This window comes from Vombatus ursinus, unplaced genomic scaffold (assembly GCF_900497805.2).
Source record: "Vombatus ursinus unplaced genomic scaffold, bare-nosed wombat genome assembly UNPS02014603.1, whole genome shotgun sequence".
Lineage (NCBI taxonomy): Eukaryota > Metazoa > Chordata > Mammalia > Diprotodontia > Vombatidae > Vombatus > Vombatus ursinus.
Window position 1 is genome coordinate 1 of NW_020954381.1, and position 10,626 is coordinate 10,626.

The 10,626-nt window shown below is 37.3% G+C and overlaps 1 pseudogene; it reads left to right on the plus strand.

The window, feature by feature from the left end:
- The first annotated feature begins 7,881 nt into the window (after positions 1-7,881).
- Positions 7,882-10,626, plus strand: part of LOC114042586 — a 45,827-nt pseudogene continuing 43,082 nt past the window's right edge.

Genomic DNA, 10,626 nt, shown 5'->3' on the forward strand with positions numbered 1-10,626 from the left:
GCTGTGGCCTGCGCACCCATGCCAAGCTGCACTCCTCTCCCTACCTGGTGCGATATACCTTTCTGATCAACCATCCAGGCTGTCTTTGGCTGGAAATTTGTTTCACTCTGTCTTTTTGTGGGTTCTGCTGCTTTAGAATTTGTTCAGAGCCATTTTTTTTTAGGTATTTGGAGGAGTTTGGGGGAGAGCTCAAGACAGTCACTGCTTTCCCTCCGCCATCTTGGCTCCGCCCTGCTAAACTCTTAAATACAACGTCAGTGTTGATACCTCCTTGTTAATTTGTGTGCTCTTCATTTCTTTTGTCATTTGGTAAATAATGGAAGGGTGAGTGTGCACGTACAACCGTTAATATGTTGTCACATTGAGGGCTTAGGTTTTTTCTTGTTTATTTTTTTTTTTCTAAAGGAAAAGTAATTTTTTAAAAGGCAGAAAGATCCAAAACACAATTTTCACCTTTTCTTGTATTTTGGATTTTAATGGGTCAGTTAGATGCTTTTTTTGAGAAACTTATTTGAAACTACTTAGGGTTTTAATTTGACTACTTGAAAAGCCATTATATTTGACATATTCTTCCCTTCTTTCAAAATTCAAGTTCCATTTTCTCTGTGAAGACTTCCTTGATCCCCTCAAGTTGATATAATCCTTCTCTTCTCTGAACAACTATGGCACTTTGTTTTTAACTCTCTTTGGCACATGTTATATTATGTGTATTGGTCTTATAAGACGAATAGGCATGTATAAGATAAATAGCCATCTATCTTATTCCCCGTAACTTGGTTGCAAGCCCCTTGAAGGCAAGGATACTTAAGTATAGAACTTGAAGCTAGAAGGGGTTTCAAACATGTTCTACTCTGTACTCCTCATTTTACATATGAAGAAACCACAGATGAAAGAGAGATGAAGTAATGTGTTCATGTTCACACATGTAATAGTAAATCATAATTTGAATCCAGATCCTTAGTGTTTTACTCAGTTTGGTATCTCTAGCCACATACTAGGCAATTAATCAATATTTGTTGAATTGAATTGAGTTGAAATCACTATTAAGTTTCCTGACGGTTAGTCCTTGTAATATCATCACTCAGCAACCATTTCTTTGAAATGTCAACATTCTATTGGCATAGCAGAGCAGTCATTTAATAAGATACAGGATCCTTCTATGGATTGGTCTTGGATTTACATTTTACTATTTTACCTGATATGGCAAATACTTCTGACTTCAACTATCTTCTAGATAAAGCATAGTACATCATATACTTCTACTTTCAAGTCTTTATAGCCTTTGTAAGACTATTTTGGAAAAAGGTAAGAGACATATAGCCATCAAAATCATAGGAGGGTGATCTGATCTCCAAGCAGCTGTTTTATAGTTCTTATAGTTGGTCATTTATATGTGTGTATATGTATACATATATGTGTGTATATAGATATGTATGTGTATATGTATATGTGTGTGTATACATATAAGTATATCCGCTCTTAATTTGTAGCCTTCTGGGGGGGAGGTGGCAGGAGGATGAGGAAAGGGGAAAAAGAACAAAGTAAAAAGTGCACAGCAGAGAACAAAAGAAAACTTACAAGGAATCAAAGATCGATAGCTCTCAACACAATGAGTAGTATTTTTTATATAGGCTTTCTTGAAATGGAAATTTATTGCTGTATATTTTGAATTTTCTCTTATACTCTGCTATGCACATGGCAATGCTTTTTTCCCCTTTTCTTACACTCTTTTAGTTTTACTATTTAAGTTTGTTTCTTTTTTCCTTTTCTTATTTTGTATTTATGTTTAATAATTAAAAATGTACAAATTAAGATAAATAAATAGTTAGTCACACTACTGTACTCTAGACATTATACTTCAAAGGCTCCCAAAACTGTTCAGTTAATATCTGGTGCCTACCTTATAGCACTGGTTTTTGGAGATAGGACTAAATCCTGCCATGTAGGACAACTGAGTTATATTGGGAGTTTAATATAACTCAGTTGTCCTATATATTCAGTATATTTTGGGGACATAATATGTCCACATCTGGGTTTTTTCTCAGAAGCAAAATCAATGAAACTCTAATTAAGCAAAGTTTGCATTTGGAGCACAGAAGATTCATAAAGTGGGAACATAGAAAAATGAAAAAAGAATGTCCTCAAAGAATACACCACCATGTATAGGGTCAGACCTAAGCAGAGTCAGAGTAGGAAGATTCTTATGTGATATATAACCTTGAGCAAATGTTATAACCTTTGAGCCTCAGTTTCCTCAGCTGAAAAAATTGGAAGTAATAATAGCTTCCCTTTCTACCTCATAGCAGTATGATGAGGATCAAATTAGACAAGATAATAATATCTTTGAAGGTGTTCTATGAAGAGCAAAAGATTAAACAGTAGAAAGGTATTATTAAGTTATCAGTATTTGAGGGACAGGCACCAGAAAACCCCAAATGTCTCAATGTATCACCCCACTCTTACCATTTACTCATTATATAGTACTAGAATCATCCCTGTTGGATTCATCTTGCAAATTCCCTAGGCAGAGAACAGTATTACATTAATAGTCATTAGGGTAATAGAACTAATTAGTCTAGCATTGCTCTAGGATACGGTAGGGATGTGTTAGAACCTTTGGGCTTGACAAGGCTCTGAGTAAAGGGTGAAAGAGAGATGATTTGGGGAGGGTAGGACAAAGTGCAGTGTGGCAATGAGGGTGGAAAGTATTCTGGGGCACTGGCAACCCCGCAGGGAGAATGCTGAAAAGGAAAGTAGAGGACACCAAAAACATATATTGCTCAATTACAGCACCAAATTTCCTAAAGACGCCTGACCTGTTTAATCCACTCTTTTGCCCTCTTCAAGGTCAATCCTATTAAAGGAACACAAATTTAAATATGTCACCATTTTAACTTAATCAAAGATAAGCACCCTGAGGAACATTTAGAGCAAAGAATCTTTCTTGGGACCATCCCAAAGAGGCTCCTCCAGAGTCATAATGGAATGCCCCAGCTGGAAAAATCCTATACTGAAATATACATGGGTACTGACACGAGGATACATTTTAAACAGGGATGGGCCTGTGCTAAGTTGTGAAGGAGGTAAAGCTTGTCTTAAGGAACCTTATTTCTACCCCTTCCTCCCATCTACATTTCTTTGTCACCTTCCTTCCTCTTGAAAGTGATGCCCAGTTACTCTCTACCAGCCCAGGGATTGTCATGCTTCACACCCAAGTCTGCCCTCCTAGACAAAATCCCAGTTTAGATGATATAATCCCCAGGTTGGATTATACGTTTCTCCCTCCTCATCCAGCAAATTTTACATGACTGGCAAGATTTTGTTCTCAGGAACTGACTAATTAGAACAAAGATGTAAATGACTGATGTTATTCCTTTCAGTTACCACTTGTTTTAGCTATAGAGGCCTACCCTCATGTAATAGACACCTTCTGTTCTGGACAGAAACTCTGAGGGTTTCCCCTCCCAAATGGATTCTTTTGTGAAGGCATAATAGGCCATCTTTTGCCTCATTTCTTACCTAGCCTTAATCACCGAATGGGTGTTGCCTCAAACAAACTGAGACTTGGAAAAGACCTTAGCTTAAAAAAGTCAAGGTCTCCCACTGCAACTGGTGCCACCTCCAGTGGTCTTCATCTATGTCTTGCCTGGAACTCTGAAGACGCTGGAACAGAGAGTGGGGCTGATGACTTTGCACAGCTCTGTCTCACTTAAATCCAATTCACTTTTGCAAGTGTCACTGGTATCAGGGGTCGTCTTTGAGAATAGAGGATGAACAACAATCAATGCCTATAACCCAATTGTATAGGTTAATATAATAATGTAATATATATAAGATTCATATGTTATTTATATATTTTTATATATGGGCAACTAGATGACACAATATGTACATATATAAATATATATACATACAGATATGTATATACACATACGTGTATATAAACACAAGTTACTTCAACAGTTACAGTCTAAACACTGTGTTTGATGATCTTTTTAGAAGCAAAAGCCCACTTTCTTGGCTCCAAGTAGGACAGGTAGCATAGTTCAACTGGGGCAGCTCCTAGGAGAACTTTCTAAATAGTGAGAAAGCGACTGAAGTGGAACCTCTCTGAAGACATTCTGTCGACTCTAGATGAACCTCATGGCCTCCTCTTTATTGACATATATATTATCTCCTTATAGAACCAGCTGTATCACCAGAAGATCCATGTCATGCTTTTGCTGTCTCTGGCATAGCAGATCCTTACCAGTTTTCAAGTCAGTCTAATTCAGGGAAGTCTGCTGCTAGTCTCATACAGACTGTGATATCAAAAATCAGGCATCCATTATCTCACATTATCTCGGAAAAACAGCACAGTGGTGGATCAGGTACTCTGCCTTTTTTTCTTCTTACTTTCCATGCCCTTACAAGATACACCATTGTACAATAGTTTTCTGCAAATGTGATTGGGGTTTTAGCCTATGTTCTCACTGAAAAAGAAAAAAACATGTTCTTTTGGATGTCCATCTCACCATAACTGATGAGGCTGTGTTTCACAATTCCTTTTCTTCACATTACTAGTAAAAGACACTAGAGTTAAGATTCTTTGAATCCTTGCCCCAATATAATCCTTGGCTTCATTGCTAGCAACTCTGAAGCAATTCACACTGAAACATTTTCTTCCAATGAAAATTAAAAGTTATTTTTTTTTCAGTACTTAGGCATTTTATGACTGCCTCTAACTGTAGAAATAGTTAATACTGACTCATTCACCTCATCAATATATTTTATGGCTTATATTCTAAACAGAATGGCCTAGAGCCCAATAACAAAATGTCCTCTTGGACAAGAGGCAAGGGAAAAGGGGGTAAGAGACTGAAAATATTAACTCTATTCCTCACCCTGTTAAGAGTAAGGCCAGTGACCAACTTTAAGGTTACCAGTTAATCAGATATACTGTGTGCATGTGTTCATTTAAAAAAATCCATCAATCTAAAATGTTCTAGTTATATTATTTAATCTAGGATTGTACTAGAAGAAAGAATATCCAGTATTAATCCAGGTCACCAGGAAGAGATAACATACAGATTTTATTCCCTACACTTTGAAAAAGATTGAATTAGGATTCAAGAAGGTTGAGGTTTAAGTCCTGGTACTGTTATAACTTTCTGTGTGACTTTGAATGTTTGCTTGGAGAAGAGATAATTTAGGAGAGATTTTGTTTAGGCTAATTCATATATTTAAAGGGTTGTCATCAGAAAGTGGTGTTCTCAGTGGGAAAGGGAAGAATTAGGAAGCTACAAGGAGGTATATTTTGACTCGGTGTAGAGAGAAACTTCTTGACAATTAGAACTTTAAAAAGAAGAATGGGCTACCTTTGAGGTAGTGAGCTCTCTGTTACTGGAAATCTTCAAGCAAAGTATAGATGGCCCTTTGAAAAGAATATCGTTGAAGGAATTCATGCTTGAGATAGGAATTAGACTTAATCCCCTCCTAGGTCCTTAATAACTCAATATTTGTGGATGGTTCTTCATTTAGAGGCAGCATAATATAGAGGAAAGAATACTACCCAGTCTTAGCCTTTGGAGACCTAATTTGGAGTCCCAGTTCTGCTACTGTGTGATTGTTTTTCTTTTTTTTTTTGTCCAGAAAAATAGTGATCTCTATGATTCCTCAAAGTTCTATTCTTCAGTGACATTTGTTCAGGGATATAAAGGAAAATTTTTTCTCCTCTCTCTCTCTTTCTCTCTGTCTCTCAGATTGATATAAGAACCAGGTATAAACAAGTAATATTCTGGATAAATTGGAAAATAGTCAAAGGAAAGGTGCTAGAATTAAGGAAATTACAAGAAAGGCTTGTTGAAGGTGGGATTTTAGGTGGGACTTTAAGGAAGCCAGGAAATGGTTACGAGGAGGGGGAGGATTCTGGGCATAGGGTACAACCAATGAAAATGCCTGGAACTGAGAGAGAGAGAGTTTCTAGTTTGAGCTACAATAAAAAGGCCAATATCATAGGAACTCAAAGCATAGGGATGGCTCTCCTTCCTTCCGTCCCTCCTTCCTTGCTTCTCCTTCCCTATCTCTCTATTTCTCTCTTTCTGTCTCCCTCCTCTCTCCATCTCTTTTATCTAAGGACACTGTGGAGTTACTATATTCTTCTTTGTGTCTTAAACATCCCTGGTTCCATAAAATTTCTTTTTTGTCAGTGTCATCTTCTGTTTACTCATATTTTCAGCCTTTCCTGAATTGGAACTTTTGTCAAGGTCAGCTTCCTCCCACTTTTGCACTCTTAGATGGTGGGATCTTCCTTCATTTTGATCTGTATTATCTGCGCTCCCATCTTTGGTTTGTATTACTAGTGATGTCTGTGCTTAGAATGCTGGCAGGTAGATCTGAGTTCAAATTGGTTCTTAGACACTTTCTGACTACATGACCCTGGGCACATCACTTATCTCCTATTTGCCTTGGTTTCTCATCTGTAAAATGGGGACACACTGGAGAAGGAAATGGCAAACCACTTCAGTGTCTGCCTGAAACCCATGGACAAAATCCATGGGGTCAAGGCGTGTTGGATATTACTGAATGCCTGAACAACAATAACAGCAGCAACAACAGAGCTCTATGTTTTCTACTTGGGGTAACTCAGGTCAGAGTGCTACAAAGAGCCCCTGAAGTATGTCAGATTGAATTGTAACAAACAAAACCATTTAAGGAAAATCAGCCATAACTGCAACCTAATCTGATAATACAATCTATACTCTGCTTTTGTGCTACTCTACTGTCTCATAGGATTATTTTATTATCTGTTTTCTAATACCAGTATTGGTCATTACAATTTTATTAGGCTTTAATAGGCCTAAAGTCTTGAAAACTGATACCTAAGGAAGTACATTTTGGGGTTTGAAATTTTTATTTCACTAAGTTTCATGTGATCAATTCATCTTCTTCTGATGGTTATATAAATGACAGTAGAATATTTTTCCTTGTTGTATTTTAGTTTCATAAACTTTCATTAACAAAAAGTTAGTAACTGAAAGTTTAGAAATTGTTCTTTCCCTTATTTGACATTAGGGGGAGCTCTTGTAATAAAGGAAAATATATATCTTAGAAAATTAGCAGACAAATACAAAACTGTGGCTCATAACAATGATGGTGATGATGATGATAGTAATAATAATAATAACCATAAGCTATAATATGTAAAAGTTTCCAATTAAATTATTTGGAGATTGAACAAAATGAGCAAACCACTTCACGTTTCTGGATGTCAGTTTTCTCACGTTCTTTCACCTTCCCCCCCGCCCCAAGTCCTCTACAGTTTCAAATCCTATGATCCTCTGGAATTAAATGGCATCTGCCTAGTAACCAAAATAATAAGAAATCTTTATGGTTGACCACTGTGGCTTAATATCACTGCAAAAATTTTATTGGATGTTATAAAATTTTCCTCAGATTTTAAAATAAATTTTCATGGTCCTTATACCCCATAAATCTATCTGGGTAGACACATTCACTTGTAGGTAAAGTTAAGTCAAGCAGCATTTATTAAGTGCCAACTATGTGTCAGTCACTAAGCATGGGGGATTCAAAGAAAGGCACAAGACAGTCCCCTGCCCTCAAGGAGCTCCCATTCTAATGGGGAAGGCAACAAGCAAACAACTATGTATACACAAGAAAAATGTTTAATTTTGTTTCTCAGAAAGGAGGGAAAGACCCTTTGCTGATAGTCATGGTAGCACTGTTTTTGGGGGACCATTAATAATGTGTGCTAGATTTAATAGGGAAGAATATTGCTCTTGTTACGCATTTGAGTGACTGTAGTGGGGTGGTGTTTTTTAGGTCTATCCATAAGGGTGGTGGTAAAGGCTCACACACATAGGCTGCAATTTCTCTTTTCAGTCTCCTTTTGACCCACCCTTTGAAGCAGTTTCCTCTCCCAACCATATTCAGTACTTCCAAAGGGGAGCTGACCCAGTTCATATTGACCATGCAAGCCTGCTGGGGAAAGAGAAGAAGACTCTTCAGAGAGAGGTGTGTGAATTATTTAAATACAGAGTTTTCAGGGGAAATTCTTGCTCAGTAAATGTGAAAGAAAAACATGCTGATGAATGGCTTTCCCACAATTTATTAACCATTTTTTTACTATGCTGCTGGCAGTGTACTTTCCTACCATTGTTTCCATAAGATCCGAATCTCTCTTTCTCCTGGAGAAGATTTGAATTTCAGGCTGATACTGGAGAATGAGCAAACTGCTTCTTGGCAGGCATGAACCAAATAAAAACAACTGAGAATTACATAGGGCTTTAATTTTTGAGGGTATCCCCAAAGCTATTAAAATTTAAAACTGCCCTAAGACTTTTGGGACACTCTGTATGGCACACTATGTAGCTCTACTACTACTTTGTAAGATAGGCACTATAACCCCATTTGACAGATTAGGAAACTGAGTCTCAGAGAGGTTTAAGTGACTTGGTCACAATCTCACAACTGGTGTCTGTTAGAGGTGTCAACTGAACTCAACTTTCTGACTCCATACACAGCACTCATCAATCGTTACAGGCTGCCTCTCCTCACTGAGGAAAGTAACCAATGAATGTGAGAAGATTAGATGGGCTCTTCCCTCCACTTCCCCCTGGAATGGATGAACTCTCATTTTCAAATTTCAGCAGTATATCAAACATCTGCTTGCATCAGTGAATGCTTATATTAGGTGAAACATTAATATTAGCAGATGGAAAAACAAAAACAAAAACTTCTGTAGGAAATATTATGCCTCTTGCTCCCTGTTGTATAAAGATAGGGGCTGTTGATGGAAATTAATTAATGAACCTCAATTTACAAAAGGCTATCTAATACCTGGGCATGAACTCCAAGGAGATCAAAGTCAGGAAGAGCAGCTAGGTGGCTCAGCAGATAGAGTGCCATGCCTAGAATCAGGAAGATTCATCTTCCCGAGTTCAAATCTGGCCTCAAACACATCTGTGTGACCCTGGGCAAGTCACTTCACCCTGTTTGCCTCAGTTTCTTCATCTGTAAAATGAACTGGAGAAGGAAATAGCAAACCACTCTGATATCTTTTCCAGGAAAATCCCAAATGGGGTCATGAAGAGTCAGACATGACTGATTGCTGTTTTTTACTGTTGTTGTTTGTCCTTCATTTCTTGAAGATGACCAATGACAGTAAGAGGGTGATGTCTTGACTTTCAAGTGAATTGGATTTAAATGAGGCAGAGCTGTGCAAAGTCATTAGCCTCACTCTGTCTTCCAGAATCTTCAGAGTCTAGGGGCGAGACATATATCAGAACGACAGGAAAGTCCCTCCATGCAGTGGAAGATGTTGGCTTTTTTAAGCTAAGGTCTTTCCTAGGTCTCATTTTGTCTGAGGCAACACCCATTCAGTAGTGAAAGGCTAGGACACGATTCAATAAGAACAATAAAGGCTAAAATATTCATTGTAGAACTTTTTCGGTCATATATTACTGGAAATAAAGTAGATATTCATCACTTGGAGAATGGTTCAATGGATTGCATAAAAAACCCAACAAATATTCCAAATCTACATGAGAAGGCTTAAATGAACTGATGCAGTATAAAGTAAGCAGAACCAGGAAAATGGCATGCACGATGACTTACAATAATGTAAGCAGAAAGAACAATAAAACAAAACTGTGTAATTGTAACAACCTAGTTAAGCCCCCAAGAAAAAAATGAGAAAATATCCTTCCTTCCCTTCATTGCAGACATGGGTGGGGGCTTATGAGGATAGAATGTTGCATGTACCATCAGACCTGGTTGATAAGCTTATTTGTTTTGTTGAACTGTTTTTCTTTTTAAATTGTTGTTACTAGAAAGTGTTCAATGAGGGTGGGGAAAGATAATAATAAATTAAAATTTTGATTTAAAAAATTTAAGAAATCTTTTTAATGATAAAAGGAATGATGATGAATGAAGTAATCAAGATCTGCAATGCCCAGGTCTTCATAGAAATACTTCAACACCTTAAAGCACATTTGATCTTTCTTTTGGTCTGTTTCCAGGAATATCTGAGTTTAAATCCTGCCTTAGACACTTACCTAGCTGTGTGACCCTGAGCAAGGCACTTAATCTTTTCTCTGCCTCAGTTTCCTCATCCATGAAATGGAGATAATAACATCACCTACCTCTCAGGCTTGTTGTGAGGATCAAATGAGGCCACAAATGTAAAGTGCTTTGCAAACTTAAAGTGCTATATACATGTTAGGTGCTACTGCTGCCACTTCCTGCTCTCAACTTGGCTGACTAGGCAAAGTCTTGGGATGCTACTGCCCAGTTGTTCCCAGGGCCTTATCCCACCCAGAACATTCATGTGATCCTATTTTTCCCTTCTCACCAATCCAAAACCAGGAATTAACTAAGTAATTCCCTTTGTATCTTCATACTGTTTACCTTTAAAATATTACTCTATTGACTTGGATAGTTAAGAGTTGATTATGCTAGTTCCATTGTATTTGTTTACCTAATTCTATTTAAATATAACTTGGAAAAGGACAACAAGTATAATGGACTGATTACATAAGAGAGAAGTGACTTTTATACATACAATAATAGTTGATTATGCTTTTTTCATTGTATTAGTTTATGTAATTCTATTTAAATATAACTTGA